Consider the following 19562-nt stretch of genomic DNA (forward strand, 5'->3'; position numbering starts at 1 on the left):
CGCACAAATCACCACTGAGTGCCTACACTCCTGTTCCTCAAGCTAGCTAAGCCACCAGACATGACTTAACTTAGGTCCTTGCTCCCCGAGCTGTGGTTGGCAAAGTAGCCCCAGGCAGAAATCCAGGGCAACATTAGCACATACCTTTCTTCGTTTTCTTTTCTCAGGGATCACAGCTCTGTGCTGCCTGCTTTTCAATGTCTGAAAATGTCCAGGTTTCCAGTTGCTTAGGGGGGCAGGATACATGCACTACAGTTACTCCCTCCTGTTGACTTTACTTCAGTGTGTCCGCCACTGGGACAGTCCAGTCATGCACCTGTGCTTGACCAGCTTCATGGCAGACACTGCCCCAGAGAGCCATGTGTCCAGCCCTGAGAGTGGCCCTCACTAAAGGGGTGCTGTCTTTCCAAAATGATGCTGCGGGGGGGAGGCACGCTTTCCTGGTGGCTCTCTCTAGAAGTCTGATATAAGAGGAATGAAGGAGGATGGCAACATCCAGGCTAGAATTCTGTGACCTGACCTACTTAGAAAAGTTCCAGGGGCGCCTGGGTGACTCAGTCAGTTGAGAGTCTGACTCTTGATCTCAGCTCACTCAGGTCTCGATCCCAGTGTCGTGAGTTCAAGCCCCACCTTGGGTTCCATGCTGGCCCTGGAACCTACTTTAAAAATAAATAAAAATAAAAATAAGGGGCGCCTGGGTGGCACAGCGGTTAAGCGCCTGCCTTCGGCTCCGGGCGTGATCCCGGCGTTCTGGGATTGAGCCCCACATCAGGCTCCTCCGCTATGAGCCTGCTTCTTCCTCTCCCACTCCCCCTGCTTGTGTTCCCTCTCTCGCTGGCTGTCTCTATCTCTGTCAAATAAATAAATAAAATCTTTAAAAAATAAATAAATAAAAATAAAAAACACAGGTTCCAAAGGATAAATTATGAAAAATGATTTTCATTATTCAAAATAGATATCAGTAGAATCATGTCAGTCATTTGAATGCAATTGAGTCTGGGGCTCATTTTAATTACGGTTTTAACAATTTAAACCTAAGTCTATATTTTTTACACACTGCGTAAAACCAAGGATAGGTAAATAAAATAAAATTCATGATCGTGGCAGATTAGGGAAAATTGTATGCCAGTTATAGAGGAATGTCTAAATAAATGATGATATATTAACCCTAGAGATTATCATACAGATATTAAAAATAAATAAAGTGACATGAAAAAGATGTTTATGAGCAAAGCTGAGCAGAGAGAACCTAAATTGCCCACATATGGTGATTACAACAATGTCAAATATGGGTCGATAAGAGAAAAGACTAGAAGAAAGCCTGGAGAGATAAAGGCAGCTATTATGCTATGATGGTGGGAATATGAGTGACATGAACTTTTTTCATTTTTTTCAAGTGCTGTATTAAACTTTAATAATTCAAAAGGTTTTAGAAAAACTACCTAACACCCAGTCATCGGTCCTATTCAAACATAACAATAATAATAGGAAAGAACCAGGAAGTGACCCACCATCTCCCACAAGGGTGAGAGCAGGGCCCTTCTTGGCAGACTTCCTGTGTACCCAGAGGGTCAAAGCCTGTGTTGTCCATGGCCTCAGGGGGAGCTGGAATGCACAGCAGATGCATTAGGGGTGAAGATATGCAAAAGTATTGGTCAGACCCCCCACAACATAACACATGTATTTTTGCCTTGTAAATGCCGATTTTTTAAAACGTGAAAATTTATACTGCTATAGTGTTGGAAGTTTGCCATTTGAGGGCTACAGATCTTCACTGTAGACAAGCCCGGGGGAATAGCAGTAACAGTTGGGTGACAGCACCAAGTAACATAGAGCATTCACACTGGACCACTGTCTTGTTCAAGAGATCTTGAGAGAACATGCATATACTTTGACCACAGTCACCAAATTGCTGAAAGCAATCCTGATTAAAACCAGGTGTGTGAATCCCATGCTCAGGTCACGGTCAGGGACACCTGCAGCATCATCTCGGGCTTGCTCTCACTATTAAGTTGATCCCGTCAGGCTCTTTGCACACACCTAACATCCATGAGAAGCAACGCGCCTTACTGTCTGCTGTGCTTCCTAAAGCGTGTGTGAAAAGAGAAGGGCAGGAGCCAGGACCACTCAGCCTCTGTGAGCCTCCCCTTCCTGCTCCATCAGAGGAAGGGATGTGCTGCCATTCCCCTGCGCTACGTGGCCCCTTCCATGATGTCTGTTCATTGTGCACATCTCCAGGGGTTCGTCTGACTCAACCCCAGCTTCCGGCCCCTGGCCTGCTGTGCTGCCCTTCTACTACAGTCTCTATGGAGCCCTAGGAGACCCAGGGAAGGGGGGTGGATTGCAAAGTTTGCAGATTTCAGGCAATCTGATCCTAACAGTGACAACAGCGATGATACCAGCTAGCATTTATTATAGCATTCACGTTTGCAAGCCCTAAGTCATTTACATACATTTGGTCATTTAAATTTCACTACCATACTAGAATGATAATATCATCTCCTGCATTTTAGAATTGGGGAAACTGAGGCACAGAGTGCTTAAATTTCCTGAAATTGTTTTTCACCAGATCAGAAATTTTGGAGAGATTGGAACCCTCCTGGACTACTGGTGGGAATGTAAAATTGTTTAACCGCTGTGAAAAATAGTTTGGTGGTTCCTCAAAAAGTCAAACATAGAATTTACCACATGACCCAGCAATTCCACTCCTAAGTGTACGTGCAAAAGAACTGAAAGTAAGGACGCAAACAAATGCTTGTACCCCAATGTTCATAGCAGCATTATTTGTAATAACCAAAAGGTGGAAATAACTGAAGCATCCATCAGTAGATGGATTAACAAAATGTAGTCTATCCATACAACGTAATATTAGTCAGCCATTAAAAAAGCTCTGGGGTGTCTGGGTGCCTCAGCCAGTTAAGTGCCTGCCTTTAGCTCAGGTCATGATCCCAGGGTCCTGGGATCGAGCCCTGTGTCTGGCTCCCTGCTCAACGGAGAGTCTTCTTCTCTCTCTGCCCTTCCCCCTGCTATCTATCTCAAATAGGTAGGTAGATAGATGATAGGGAGATGATAGATAGATGATAGATAGATAGATAAATGAAAATTCTGACACATGGTATAATGTGGATGAACTTTGAAAACATGCTAAATGAAATAAATTAGACACAAAAGGACAAATACCGTATGATTCCACTTACATGAGGTCCCTAGAGCAGTTGAATTCATTCTGGTTTAAAGATGGAGAACAGGCGGGTGGCGTGCAAGACCAAAGCAAAATGGGTTTCTGCAGTAATACAGGTGAGAAATGAAGACTTGCTTATAACAGTGGCTGACAAGATCGATTTGAGAGAGATCAGGAGATTAAAATCGACTGGACATGGTGGTTCTTGGATTTGGAAAATGGAAGGAGGAACCAAAAATAATCCCTAGGTTTCTGGCTTGGTGAACTGGACAGGTGACCGCTTTGCGTGCTGATTTAATTTTCCAGGAAGCTCTCATTCATCACTTTTCCAGTTGTCATTAGCAGGTAATGGGGAAGCAGGCAATGATTTTTAAGAATTGTTTGAGGACTACGGTACTACTCAACAACCAGAAGGAATACCTGCGGCAGCGTGGACAAATCTGAAGAACATCGTGTGAGAAAGGTGCTAGGCAAGTGCACACTGGATGACTCCGCTTACACGAAACGCTCAAAGAAGGTAAATCTAATCCCCGGTGTCACAAATTTGATCACAGGTGTTTGCCTGGGGCTCTGAATGTGGAGGCTCAGGGAGACGGGGGCACCGGGAAACTTCCCAAGGGAATGGGAATGCTGCAGATTTGGATGGTGATAGTGGTAACAATAGCCGGTTCATTTAAAACAAATGCATTTTATTGTATGTCAATTGTAATTCAATAAATTTGATCTGAAAATTTTTTAAAATCAGAACTTTAGGTAAATGTATTCTCTTCCTTTGGAGCAGGGATTATCCTAGAGAAGTTCATGGACTTAACCAGTAACAAAGCTTTGCAGTCACATGCATGTCTACCTCATCAATCTATTACTTAATGAGTTTAAGGTTTAAAAAAACTTATATGCAGTTCTAAATCTGTGAGCTTTTCCTTACATCCCATTCACTAAAATAAGTTCAACGGTATTCTTGAAGTTACCAAAGTTTCATTTCTTGGATTTTATTTTAGATTATTTTATTTTTTTATTTTTATTTTTTATTATATTATGTTAGTCACCGTACAGTACATCCCTAGCTTTTGATGTAAAGTTCCATGATTCATTACTTGCGTATAACACCCAGTGCACCGTGCACTACGTGCCCTCCCTAATACCCATCACCAGCCTATCCCATTCCCCCACCCCCCTCCCCTCTGGGAAACATATTTTAGATTATTTTAGATTTTACTGAGCGACCATCCACTGGGACCACTGCATTGCAGTCAGCAACGTAAGGGGACAAATGCAGCATCTTGACTGGGGAGGCACACAGCCTCGGCTTATTTGAACACTCTTATGTTAAACCCTCATCCTCAAACAAATTGGATTTTTGCTGTGACTTGGGTGTGTTTCAGAAAGTATGGATGGGAGCAACACGGGGTTGGCCAGGGCCACACAGCCTGTTGGTGGCAGTGCCAGGACACACACTGCCCCTGGCTCTCGGGGGCACAGGAGGCTACTCCTGGGAAGATTGACCTTCATCATTCAGACTAGAAGTCTAGGACTGTACTATCCAGCACTTTCATTTCCTTAATACTATTTCCAGGTCATTTATTTGCCAGTCCCAGGCTGCATGGCACCTTTTCTGGTGTGATCAATTACGGATCGATCACAAGTTTTGGTTTCTGTTAGGAAACCGATGCACATGATGAAAAATGCAAGTGTCTCTCCTACTCCACTTATCCCCCATCACCAGGGGCAACCATGGGTCTTTACAAGAAGATTGTGTGCACTTATCGACGTGGACAAGCGTATGGGTAAATAGATCCTTTATTAATGGTAGCAATCTTTATGAACCATTCTGCTTCTTCTGCTGCTTCTTTTTTTTAAATATAAACTGTGGTTATTTTAGAAAATTATTTTAGAAAATTCAGTGTAGGGGGGCGCCTGAGTGGCTCAGTCAGTTAAGCATCTGCCTTCGGCTCAGGTCATGATCCCAGGGTCCTGGGATCAAGCCCTTCTTCCTCTCCCTCTGCCTGCTGCTCTGCCTACTTGTGAGCTCTGTCAAATAAATAAATAAAATCTTAAAAAGAAAATATAGGGTAGGTATACTGTACATCAGTTGTTTTTTTTTAACCCTAGTCACATAAAGGATTTTTGTGAATCAACTTTATTAAGGTATCATCTACACACAATAAAATGCACTTAGTAAATGAGTTTAATGAGTTCTGACAAGTGTGCATGCCTGTGTAAGTAACCACTGTCACAATCAAGACAGAGCATTCCCAACGCCCAAAAAGTTCCCTTGTGACTCTTTCTGGTCAATCCCCTCAACCTCCACACTAGGGCCAGGGGAACCACCGAACTCTTTCCTGTCCTTCCAGATTAGATTTGTCCTTTCTAGACTTTCTATAAATGGAACCACACCGTGTGTACGGTTTTTTTTTTTTTTTTGGTCTGACTTCTTTTATTCAACATAATATCTGTGAGATTCATCCATCTGTGGCATCTTCTATGGTTTATTGCTCTCAGCATTCCACTGCATGACTGTGCCACAATTGTTTATCATATATTGATGGACATTTAAATTGTTTTCAGTTTTGGGCTATTATTAAACAAAACTGCTGTGAACATTCCTGTCTGAATCTTTGCATATGTTTTCTATTGTGTATTATCTAGCAGGGGAATCGCTGGGTTGTAAACAGCACATAAATGTTTAAGAGATAAGAAAACTGCCCTGCTTTTCCAATCATACCATTTTCACTCTCAACAGTAATGTATATCTCCTTGGCAACACTTGATATGGTTGGTCTTTTAAATTTTGGTCATTCGAGTGGATGTCTAGTGCTGCCTCGTTGTGATTTTTTTTAAGATTTTATTTATTTATTAGACACAGAGAGAGAGACAGCCAGTGAGAGAGGGAACACAAGCAGGGAGAGTGGGAGAGGAAGAAGCAGGCTCCCAGCAGAGAAGGGAGCCCGATGTGGGGCTCGATCCCAGGGTCCTGGGATCATGCCCTGAGCCAAAGGCAGACGCCCAATGACTGAGCCACCCAGGCGCCCCCTTGTTGTGATTTTAATTTATATTTCCCTTATAACTAGAGACATTAAACATCTTTTCATGTGCTCATTGGCCACTGGTATAGCTTCTGTAAAACATCTGCTCAAATCTTTTCATTCATAATGAAGTTTTCTTCGTCTTCTGACTTTTGTGTTACAAGTTCCTCATGTATATTCTTTATAAAAGCCCTTTATCAAATATAGTTTTTGGCTCATCTTTTCCTTTTCTTAAGGGTGCTTTTAAAAGAAGTTTTTCATTTTGATAAATCTCAGTTAATCATTTTTTTCCTTTATGGTTTATGCTTTTTCATTTCCTAAGAAATCTGCCAAGGTGGCAAATATTGTCTTCCATGTTTTCTTTTTCTTTTTTTTTTTTTTAATATTTTATTTATTTATTTGACAGAGATAGAGACAGCCAGAGAGAGAGGGCACAGGCAGGGGGAGTGGGAGAGGAAGAAGCAGGCTCCCAATGGAGGAGCCCGATGTGGGGCTCGATCCCAGAACGCCGGGATCACGCCCTGAGCCGAAGGCAGACGCTTAACCGCTGTGCCACCCAGGCGCCCCTGTCTTCCATGTTTTCTTAAGTTTTATAATGTTAACTTTTACATTTAGGTTTACAATCCATTTGGTTAATTTTTGTATATTTTATCAGACAAGGATCAAGGTTCATTTCCTCCCATGGATATCCATGGATATCCAATAGTCCCAGCACCAATTGTTGGAAAAAACTATCCTTTCCCCCATTGGTTTCCCTTGGCAACTTTGTCAAAATCAATTGACTATGAATCTGTGAGTTTATTTCTGTTTCACTGATCTATATGTCTACCTTAACGCCAGTACCACACTGCCTTGATGATTATAACTCTGTAGTGAGTTTTGAAATAAGATAGTGTAAGTTTTACAACTTTGTTTTTAATTTTCAAAATTATTTCGATTAAAAAAATTTGGCTTCAGTTCTTTGCATTTCCCCATACATTTTAGAATGAACTTGACATTTTTTACATAAAAGCTGCTGGGATTTTTATTTGGGATTGCATTGAATCTACCGATTAATATGGGGGAAGTTAGAAATTTAACAATAGTAAGTTTTCTGATTCATGAACTTGGCATATCTTTCCATTTATTTAAGTCTTTTTTAATTTCTCTCAGTAATGTTTTGTAATTTTTAGCATTCCTCTCTTGCATACCTTCTGTTATATTTCTCCCTGTGGAGAAAAAAAAAAACCCTGTGGTTTTTGATGGTATTGTAAATGGTATTTCTTAAAATTTCAACTTCAATTGCTTATTGCCAGCATTTGAAGAAACAACTGATTGAGTATTAATTTTGTATCCTGTGACTATGCTAAATTCACTTATTAATTCTAGTAGCTTTTTTGTGTGTGGAGTCCTTGGAGTTTTCATGGTACATGATCATGTCCTGTCTAAGATGGATATGTTGTCTGTGAAGATAGTTTTACTCCTTTCCAATTTATATGCTTTTCTTTTTCTTGTCTTATTCAGCTGGCTAGCATTGCCACTAAAGTGTTGAATAAAAATAGCAAGAACAGACACCCTTGTCTTGTTACTGACTTCAGGAGGAAGTGTTCTTTCTGTCCTATGATATTAGCTCTAGGTTTTTAGTATTTGTCCTGTATGAGGTTATAGAAATTCTCTTCCCTCCTTGGTTTACTGAGAGATTTTTTTTTTTTTAAATCATGAACGGGTATTGGATTCTGCCAATGCCCTCCCCCCTTTGTAACTATTGGGGTGATCTTTTTTTTTTTTTTAGTTTGGTAATATAGTAAATCACATTGATTTTTTAATGTTAAATCAAGCTTGCATTACTGGGATAAACTCCACTTGTCCATGGTTTATAGTCTTTTTTATGTTGCTGGATTCAAACTGGCTAATATTTTGAAAGAATTTTAATGTCTATTTACTGAGATACCAGCCAGTAGATTTCTTCTAATATCTTTGTCAGGTTTTGGTATTAGGGTGGTGCTGGCTTCGTGGTGTGAGTTGGAGAGTATTCCCTCTTCCTTTGTTCTCTCAAAGATTATGGATAAGATTGGCACTATTTCTTCCATAAATGTTGGGTAAAGCTCACCATTGAAGCCACATGGGTTTGGAGTTTTCCTTGTGGGAAGGTTTTTTAATACAAATTTAATTTCTTTAGTTCATGTAGCACTACTCAGATTATCTCATTCCTCTTGGGTCCATTTTGGTAATTGGGGTATGTAAGGTAGATTGTTTTATCCAAGTTTTTGGATTAGTATAGGTTGTTTATAATGTTCTCCTATTTCCCTTTTAGTGTTTGTGGAATCTTTTTTCCTGTGTCGCTGCCTATATTGCTAACTTGTGTTTCTCTCTTTTTTCCTTAATCAATCTAACTAGAGGTTTCTCAGTTGTATTGCTCTTTTAAAGAACCAGCTATTGATTTCACTGATTTTTTTGCCTATTGTTTGTCTGTTTTGCTTCACTGATTTTGGTTCTTTACTATTTTCTTCTATTTTGGGTTTAATTTGCTCTCTCTCTCTATTAAGCTTCTTAAATATGAGGCTTAGATCATGGTTTCTAAGACAGTTCTTTCTACCCAATACAAAAGTTTAAAGTTGTTTCCCTCTAAATACTGCTTTAGCTGCACAAATTTTATTATTTTTTCATCATCATTCAATTCAAAATATCTTCTAATCTACTTTGTGACTTCTTTAACCTATGGGTTATTTGAAAATGTATTAATTTCCAGGTATTTATGGTTTCATGTCCTTCTGTTATTGATCTCTAATTTTTGTTACGGTCAGAGAACATACTATGTCAATTAAGTCAAATTGTTTAAAATGGTTGTTCAGGTATTCTGTACTCTGTATTCTGTATCTTTAAACTGGTTTTCTGCCTACTTGTTCTATCATTTACTGAAAGTGTTGAAATCTCTAACCATGAGTGTGCATTTCTCTACTCATCCTTTTAGTTTGGTCAGTTTTTGCTTCACGTATTTCGAAGCTCTATATTGGGTATATATATATTTTAAAATAATTATGTCTTCTTGGTGAGTTGACCCCTTACAGGTATGAAATCTGTCTCTCTTCTCTAGTAATGGTCCTTGCTCTGAAATCTACTTTGTCAGATATTACTATAACCACTCCAGTATTCCCATAAAATTCACATTTGCATGATCTATCTTACTCCACCACTTTACCTTTTTTTAAAGTGTATATCCAGTGGCATTAAATATATATATGTTATTGGGCAACCATCACCACTGTCCATATCCAGAAATTTCTCATCTTCCCAAACTGAAACTCTGTACCCTTTAAACAATAAATCCCCATCCCCTCTTCCCCCAACCCTTGACAACCACCATTCTACTTTCTATCTCTATGAATTTGACTACTCTAGTTCACTTAGCATAATGCATTCAAGGTTTATCCACGTTGTGGCAAGTGTCAGAATTTCCTTCCTCTTTTATGGCTGAATTCCATCATATGTATAAACCACATTTTGTTCATCTATTCATCTGCTGATGGATATTTGGGTTGTTTCCACCTTTTGGCTATTGTGAATGATGCTGCTATTAACATGGTGTATGAGTGTCTATTTGAGTCCTGCTTTCAATTCTTTTCAGCAAATACCTAAGAGGGGAATGGCTGGGTCATATGGTAATCCTATGTCTAACTTTTCAAGGAACTGCCAAACTGTTTTCCATGTTACATTTCCACCAGCAATGCGCAAGGCTTCCAATTTCTCCACATCCTCTGAACACTTGTTATTTTTTTTGTTTTGATAGTAGCCATTCTAAAGGGGTGTGAGGTGATAATCTCATCATAGTTTTGATTTGCATTTCCCTAATGACTAGTGATGAGCATTTTCCATGTGCTTATTGGCCACTTGTATGTCTTCTTTGGAGGAAGGCCTGTTCAAGTACTTTATCTATTTTTCAATCGGGCTGCTTGGTTTTTTGTTGTTGAGTAACATTCTGGTTTTTTTAAACACTCTTTATCTTGGTTTTGCTGAGAGATGTTTTATTTTGAGCATCAGAAGCTGAAAGAAAAAAATGATGTCATATCCAAAGCCACATTTTTTCTTCCATTCAACACCACAATTTTTTAAAAAAGATTTTTAAATTTATTTATTTGACAGAGAGAGAGACAGCCAGTGAGAGAGGGAACACAAGCAGGGGGAGTGGGAGAGGAAGAAGCAGGCTTCCTGTTGAGTAGGGAGCCTGATGCAGGGCTCAATCCCAAGACCCTGGGATCATGCACTGAGCCGAAAGCAGACGCTTAACAACTGAGCCACCCAGGCGCCCCACAGCACCACAATTTTTAACAATTATTGACATTCCACTGAAGTGACTCAATGTGTAGAAATATAAGAGTTACATTTCTCTTCATCATTCATGTAAGAATCCACGTTTAGCAATGTGGCAGAAAACAACTTGTACATAACCTAAGAACAAAATCTGCTTCTTCCTATCCTACTGGAACATTAGCATTTCTCAAATTAATGACATTCATGACTTTGACCACACTTTCTTATAAATATGTGGCACCAACTCTGATAGTAAATGAAGTTATCAGATCGAGGTACTGCTCTTCCTGTTTTAAAACCATGAAAGGAAATGGAAAAAAGGAAAACCCCTTGGAGTTTTTGAGCTGGTGATGGTGTCCCTGACTAGCACAGGAAGGAAATGACCATGGGGACACCTGTGCAGTGGCTAAAGCCAGGCTTGCCTCTTTTGGATGTTATGCAAACAGCACACACACCCACTCAGGGTGGGTCACACAGCATGCTGGGCACCATCCTACTGGGCCAGCGGAATATGAGAATAGCAGTTCATCTCTCCCTCGGGCTTTCCTTCTGGAAGCCTCCTTTTGGACACAAACTGAAATACTTAAGGACGGCATATCTGTGGTTTGCTTCTAATTAATCCAGGAGTGGGGACAGGGGGGCTGGATGAAACAGGATGGGTGTCAACTGGGACCTGTTAGGGCTGGGGCTGTGTCATGGGCAGTCAATATGTTATTCTGCCTGTGCATATATTTATTTTTTCTATGACAAAGTTGTTTTTAAAAAGAAGCTTCCTCCCTTTTTTCCTCCTTGGAGAAAATATTTAAATATTTCTAAATATCCAAATGTTCATAATGCTCTCTAGACAAAATCTAAAGCGATCATCTCAGCAGAAATGACTCAACCCTAATGTAGCTGAACTCAGCCAGATGTCCTACAAATGAACTCTGTATATTTGTTCACTTGATGTGTATTGACTGGGAAACTACACTGTACCAGGTCCTCTTCTGTCACTGAGGAGCGTCGGGGACCAGGTGTTCTATGGGGGTGGGGGGGGGAGTTGTGGGGAGCACAAAATGTGGGCAGAGTTGAAAGCAGAGCTGAGTGAGGGTGGTCCTTGGGGGCCAGGTGTTCTGTGAGGCCACAGTGTGGCTGGGCCAGACCAGGCTGGGCTGGGTAGTTGGACTTGCAGGCCCTGGACAGACTGTGGCTTGCATCTAGGAGACATGGACATCTGCCTTTAAACAGGCCTGACTAATCACTAACCACATCCTAACCACAGTTTACTATTTTTCCAAGGGATAAAGAGGAACTCCACCCAACTGGGACCTTGGAGCCCCAGGTAGAAGACAGGAAGAACCCAGCTCTGGCCCTCTCCATAGCCTGGCAGCCAACAGGTGCCAAGCAACCAGCCCAAGAAGGGCAGTGACACAGGCCATCCTCGGGGTACAGAGCTGGGCTCTGCAGTGACAGGAGGAGGGAAGTTGGCCTCCAGCCCCCTGCATAGGTTCATACCCTCTGAGGAGCCCCAGGGGGCAGAGGCTGATTCTCAGGGCCCCCTTTCTCTGGACTCCAGTAATGTCAGAACTGCCAAGTGCATGAAGGAGCGAAACAGGTCTCTTGATGACAGAAATCCAAGGCCCAGTGAGACCAGGGACTCTTCCAATGGGGCCTCACTTTCCACATTCATTCTAGAGCTGTTCACTTCTTCTTCCAGCAGGTACTTACCATGTACCTACTGGTCACCAGGTCCTGTGCTAGGAACTGAGAAAGGAGCATCGGAGTGACCCGGGAGAAGTAAGTGGGGACAGGGCCCATTGCAGATAGCAAGGACAGTCCATGCAAAGGCCCTGAGGCAGGCACATGCCAGTTTGCTGGGGACCAAGGTGGCCAGTGGGAGTGGAGGAGCAGCAGGTCACATAGGCAACAGTCACTGTCACCGCAGCGGGTGTGCACAGAGAGGGACTGTACAGTTATGTCTTATCTTGAATACAACTGGAGAGAAAGTCCCTGGACAACAGATTTGTCTGACTTTGCTCATATTTCCCACAGGGCTTCCCAAGCACAGCACCTGACATGCCAAGGAATCAGGGTTCTCAGTACATTCTGAAGCCAATTACCAAAACTAAGGTGACTGGGTCTTCCAAGCACATTAAGCTGATTTCTTCAAGATGTTAAGAAGAAAGTACCTGAATTAAAATAATTCACCCTAAGATGTGAATGAGTGAAAAATGAATGTCAGAACCCTCCAGAGAAGCTTAAGAGAGCAAATAGTCAAGAAAATCACTGCAATTCTGGTCTCCCTTCTATGGAACCAACAAGCACAACACCCCACACTAAGAAGCTTCTAGCAATGGCTCGCACCCTCCTGAAACCATCATATGGCACAACCTGCATCTAATTTCAACGGATTGGCCAGGGGCCCACAGCACCGAGCACTGGAAGCGTTCTTGAGAATTGCATCCTGCATTTTCAAACTGAACATCTTTATGACGTGGATAGTCACTCTTTTCCCCACTGGTCACCTGGAAAACTGAACCAACAGCACAAGCAGGGGTGAAGATTGTGACAGCAATGCAGATGGGTCCCAAGATGCTCACCCATGATAGCCCAGGTGAAGTCTGACCTGGGAGGTCTTCTGGGCCCGACACCCACCATCCCATCATCCAAAGGCTGCAGCAGAAGCAGAGACCAGGGCTCTATCCTCGGCGTAAGCGCCTAAGCAGGTTGCCTTACCCCATGGGTACACTGCTGGGGATGCTCTGTAATGTGTCCCCAAATTTAAAGGACCAAAAACAGAGCTGTCAAGAAGCTTCAGAGGAGAGCAAGTGGGGCCTGGTGACAACAGACACAGGGTGCTGGGGGTGACACTGAAGAAGGGGATTTTCTCAGACTGCTGTTAAGTTGGGTACATCCTTAGAGTTGAAGTATTAAGAATTAATATCCATATTATATAAAGAACTGTTACAGCTCACTAAAAAAAGGGAAAGTAATCCCAAAGAAAAATAGGCAAAAGATACAATTTTCTAATGAAAATTGAATGCAACCAGTGAACATTTTAAGAGATGCTTAAATTTCCAAGTAATAGATGGAATGTAAATTAAAGTAATAAAATGAGCTTTTCGATAAAATGAGCTTTTTCACCCAACAGACTAGGAAAAAAACTCAGAAAGGTAAAATCCAATGCTGGTTAAAGCACGTGTGGGGCGGGGGAGGGGAATAGGCCTGCTGGGGCAATCAGGCAACATCTGTTAAAACTCTGAAATGTGCGTGCTCTTTGACCCAGTGATTCTACCTGGAGGACTCCAGCCTACCAAAATACTCCCAAATGCACACAAATGAATACATGCCCTCAAGGACCTTCACTGCAGCACTATTTTTAATAGCTAGTGTCTGTAGACAACCTAAGTGTCCTTCGACAGAGGAACAATTAAATAAATAATGATGCATCTGTATAAGACACCACATAGGCCTAGGAGAAAAAGCTGAAGGAATATGTTAACAGCAATGCCCTCTGGAAGACAGGGTTTTAGGGGGAGACTTTATAATACAGAAAAATCAGGAGAAATAAATTCGAAGCAAATAAGCTGCTGAGTTGGTGGTGTGGGCAAACAGGTAAAATGTAGGTAAACTAGAAAGCCGTGTGTGCACAGACACGGCTAACACATGTATAACTATACAGGGTCTGTAAGGGTATGTATCTGGACGTACTTGCTATGGTTTAACATTTTTATGATGAGCATGCTTAAATACAACTTGTTTAATGTTAAAAAGGAAAAAACCCAAGCTGGGCTGGAGTTGGGCACTCCTGCTGGTTTCCTGCCACCAGTGCCTCCCCCCGAGCAGCTCTGGCTCTCAGTAACATACACATGCGAGAAGTCGCCAGCTTCTTCCCTCTGTCACATCTTGGCCCTGAGCTCTAACGCATGCGACCAATTGCCTTAGCAATATCTCCCTCCACCTCCACTAGACCCAACACAGGACTTCTCCTCCACAGCAGGCCTTCTCTTCTGGTGTCGCATCTCAGCGCATGGCAGCCTACCACCATCACGCTGACCCCCCCTCTCCTGACCCACAGCTACACGGTCACCAGCGTAGATTTTAGCTCTTAGACACGCCTTTGTCCGCACCTCCGCCTCACCACAGACAGCCTCGGTGTCTCACCTGCACGTCAACTTCTGCCCTCCACTCCCTCTCTGTGCTGCAGCCAAAATGGTGTCTGAGAAGGGGAGGTGGAGCCACAGCTACGGGCTGCTTCAGCTCGTCATTGGCTCTCCGTCCCTCCCAGGACCAAGCGCAATTCCTCAACAAGGCCAAGCGACACGCCTCGGCCCACCTCCCAGCCACCATCGCCCTGGGCTCCATCACCCTGACTTGCCTCATGTCCCTGGCCAGTCCCACCTTCTAGAACTTTCTTCTCCCTTTCTCCTTGCCATTCAGTTGGTTCCTAGTCATGCTTCAGACCTTGGCTTGGTCAGTCCTTCTGTGAAGTAATCCTCCCTTCCCCTAGCAGTTTCCATTATTCAAATTTTTCCTCATACCCCATCTCTGTGCTTCAAAGAATACCTCTCTGTTTGATATTCAGTACTTGTGTGATGTTAGATTCATATCTGTCCCCCATCAGCTCTGAGCACCATGAAAGTAGAGAATTCTCACTGACCCAAACACCCATCGCAGCATTTGCAGCAAAACCCGGGGTGCCACAAGTGCCGTATGGACCAAACATTTACACAAATGTTTACATACTGCACATATTTTTAAATTTTTTAGTTTGGAATTTTCAAATATATACAAAGACAGAGAGAAGAGTATAAGGAATCTCCGTGTGGCCACCATTCAGCTTCGCTAACTATCAACGCGCTGCCATTTCTCTCTCCACCCCTCACACCTTTTTGCTTCTTGTTCTTGTTCTTGTCCTACTCCCAGAAACTTCAGTATGTACACAGTGACACGTCTGCACACGCACACGCACACAGAGCAGCCCCGGGTATCTGCTCGGAGCACGCACGGTGCGCGGCCGTCACGCACGCAGCACACTGTTTGCTTCCCACACACTCGGTTTCTCAAGCAGCTGAGGCTGGACCCCTCGGAAGAGCGGCCTCGTACCTCAGGTGGAAAAGTTATTTGGCTGTGAGCCGAATATCTCCCAGTGCGCTGTCACACCCTTCCCGGCCCGAACAAACACAAAGAGACGCGTCCCATCGAGTCACCTACTTGGCTGAACTGTGCACCTGGTCGCCCTCTGAGAAGCTTCCTTCGCGGGTATTTTTCTTCCCCACACAAAAGCATGCCTACGAAGTAAACTGAGAATGACAAAAACAGGAAAGCCCGATCTTGCAGAGACTGAGGAGCCAAGGCCTGCCTGATAATGGGGCCCAAACTCCTAACTCAGGTCCCAAAGAAAACAAACGATGCCATGGTTTCTGTGTCCACTTCCAAACTAAGAAATACACTGGGGAGAATAAATCACGGTATTACAGATCGGAACTGCTAGCACTTACGGATCATATAATGAGTAGGGACAAATATGTTTATCCATAACAGTCACAAATAATTTCACAGCTGTTAGTTTTGGCAGCCATCACTTTGGAGGCAGTACGGGCTCATGGCACACATCTTCACCATCATCGGCTCAGGCAAAAATCCCATATGTCAAAGGCACGTAATTGTCTGAGGGAAAAAGAGGCTTGAGTAACAAGATTTTTTTAAATGATTTTATTTATTTATTTGAGAGAGATCATGAGTGAGGAGAGGAGCAGAGGGGCAGAGAGAAGCAGACTCCCGCTGGGCAGGGAGCCCGAAGCGGGGCTCGATCCCAGGACCCCGGGATCACGACCTGAGTCGAAGGCAGACGCTTAACCAACTGAGCCATCCAGGCGCCCCAGTAACAAGATTTTTTAATAGTCAATATTTAAAAGCATGCGAAAGTGGTTTTTTAAGTCCAATAATAAATTCAAAGATGATTAGCACCAATGCCTTATCCATTTACCAATCCAGATTCCATGGCTGCATCCCACTGAGTCTGTTGGCCAGATATACTGAGCAGGACACTACCCAGAACACCGCAAAGAAGCCCAGTTTGTGCTTCTCCTGTGCCATCCCACCGCCCCTGCACCCCTACCCCAGCTCACCTCCAGCCCTTCCACTTCCTCAACACCCTCCTCTGAATGCTGCCCTGGACCCCATTCCCCAGCTGCCACTGGGCTCCATTTGTACCATTATACCTGAGAGTCTGGAAGGCCAGATGATAGCCACATGGTCAGAGATGGTAATGAAGGCAGGTGGCCCTCAGCCTTCCCAGATTAAGCCAGTGGCTGAGAAATTCAGAGGTGTTCGAGTCACCGGACCTTATGTTTCAGAAAAAAAATGGAATTTCAGAAAGTTATCTTCTACGCATATACCAAATCTTTGTGAGTTTTCACACTAACGCCATCGGTTGAACCGACCACACTGAGGCCCACCCTGGGACGCCGACTCAGTTGTGTTTCCTTCCCATGGGCAGAGACCAATGCTACTTACTGCCTCAGTTCTGGCAAACCCAAAGCTGCACAATTTGTGCACACCCTCAAGTCCTCCAGCAAATTCCCATTTCAGTTAAGTTGAGGAGAAAAGCTGCCCCTTATTTAGCTTGAACAACAAAGAAGGATAAGAAGGTGTACAAAGATCTTGCAAAAAATAAAACAATTTTGGCTACTGAATTACCAGTGTTCCCACTAAGATCTCAAAGACAAATCACATCAGGAACAATATGCTTAGTGCTGAAGAGCTGAGGTTCTAGGCCTAACATCCTGAGTTCAATAGCTGGTTCTGCCTCTCACTGACCGAATGCCTTGGGCCAGTTACTCCACCACATCCCACCTCACTCCACCCTTATTCTATCCTACTCCAAACTTACCCCAGCTGTACCCCACCCCACTCTATCTCATCCCAACCTTATTGTAACCTTGCTCCACCTTGCTCCAACCTTGCTCCACCTGGCTCCAACCCACTCCGCCTTACTCTAACCTTACTGTATGCGTTGCTCCACCTGGCTCCAACCTAGTATACCTACCTTACTTCAACCTTATTCCGCTTCACTCCAACCTTACGAACCTCTAACCTCACTCCGACCTTACTCCAGCTTTACTGTCAGTAAAAATGGTGGTAATGATCACGACTTGCTTATGAGGATGCTGTGAAGACTACATGAGAAAATACATATGAAGTACCTACGTCCACACGACCCCTGAACAGCACAAGTATGAACTGCATTAGGTCCGCTTACACACAGATTTTTTCGATAAATGTAGGAAAGTACCATAAATGTATTTCTCTTCCTTATGCTTTTTAAAGATTTATTTATTTGAGGGAGAGAGAGAACACAAGCAGGGGGAGAGGCAGAGGGAGAAGCAGACTCCCTGACGAGCAGGGAGCCCATGTACAGCGTGATCCCGAGACTCCAGGATCATGACCCAAGCTGAAGGCAGACGCTTAGCCCAGGCGCCCGTTACTTATGTTTTTCTTAACATTTTCTTTCCGCTAGCTTATTTTATTACACGAGTACAGTATAATACATATAACATACAAAATATGTGTTAAGTGTTCATGTCAACGGTAGGCTATTAGTGGTTACATTTTGGGAGAGTCTGAAGTTATATGCAGATTTTCAACTATGGGGGGGCTTGGTGCCCATACCCCTGGTATTCTTCATGGGTCAATTGTACTATGTTTATGAAGCACTCAATAAATATTAACCACTATTTTATTAGCTTTTGAAGATTTTAAATTTGGTTAAAAATTATGAATAAAAACTCCAACTTTATTTATAAATTAACACAGGATAAATTATTACTGCTACTTCATTTTTTAAAAAAGATTTTATTTATTTATTTGACAGAGATAGAGACAGCCAGCGAGAGAGGGAACACAAGCAGGGGGAGTGGGAGAGGAAGAAGCAGGCTCATAGCGGAGGAGCCTGACATGGGGCTCGATCCCATAACGCCGGGATCACGCCCTGAGCCGAAGGCAGACGCTTAACCGCTGTGCCACCCCGGCGCCCCACTGCAACTTCATTTTAAACATCACATTGATGTATTATTTACACTGACCTGACCGGAGCTTTGAAATACGTCTGGGACACAGCTCAGATGGTCAAGGACAAGAATAAGTCCTTCAGGGAACTGTCTAGCCTCTGGCAGTGTACCTGATCTCTTTATGCCTTAATTTTCTCAACTATAAAGCAGAACAACAATTAGCCTACTCTGAAGAGTGGTGACAAAAGTCAATAGTCCCCTCGTAGGCACCTAGCAAATACACGATCCTTGGAAAACACTTGATTTGTTTTGAGAGAAAGGCAGGCCCCTGGCAGAGCTCCACAGGCCCAGGGTCACCCCAGCAGACCTCTACGATCTTGGTTCCATGTAACTAAACTCAGAGTCAGCTCCTCCACACACAGAAACGGAGGCACACAAGTGATCACCAGAAGTTACGACACAAGGCAAGAGCTTAGAGATCATCCAGTCCCAAACCATCCTTTTAAAGTTGGCCTTGCCAAGACCATTCAGACATAGACCAGCACTCAGTTCCTCCCGGGGGCCAGCCTCCATCTTGCCTTGCAACTGGGGGAATCTTGTTTACTCAGTACTCATCTGCCTCTTTTCTGGGAGCTAAAGGTGGATGGTAGCCAAATCTGCACCTCTAAGTATGCCCTCTCTTTTGAACTTAATCTGTATGTATTTCCTGTGTATTTTACACTGCAGTAGGCCAGCTGTATCCTGGACACCTAGAACACTGGAAAGTGCTCAGTAAATATTTGTCAAGAGAATCACCCCAACATCATGAGGTGGGTACTGCCATTCCCATTTGGCATATGAGAAGACAAGCTTACCAAGGTTAAGTGAACTGCCATTGGGTATCTCTAGTCCTCCTTCCCAGGGCCCCATGAGCCTCCCCCAACCTCCAGTTCCCACTCCACGGCCTCCATACCAATCTTCTCCCTGCATGCCTCACCATGCCCAGCTTCAGCCCCCACTCTAACTCACTGGCACTTCCTGCAACAGCCCCTCCCCGCATGCTTCTCCCCTTTATAGCTGTTCTCCACAATGCACCAGGGC

Source organism: Ailuropoda melanoleuca, chromosome 14, assembly GCF_002007445.2.
Source record: "Ailuropoda melanoleuca isolate Jingjing chromosome 14, ASM200744v2, whole genome shotgun sequence".
In the NCBI taxonomy this organism is placed as follows: Eukaryota; Metazoa; Chordata; class Mammalia; order Carnivora; family Ursidae; genus Ailuropoda; species Ailuropoda melanoleuca.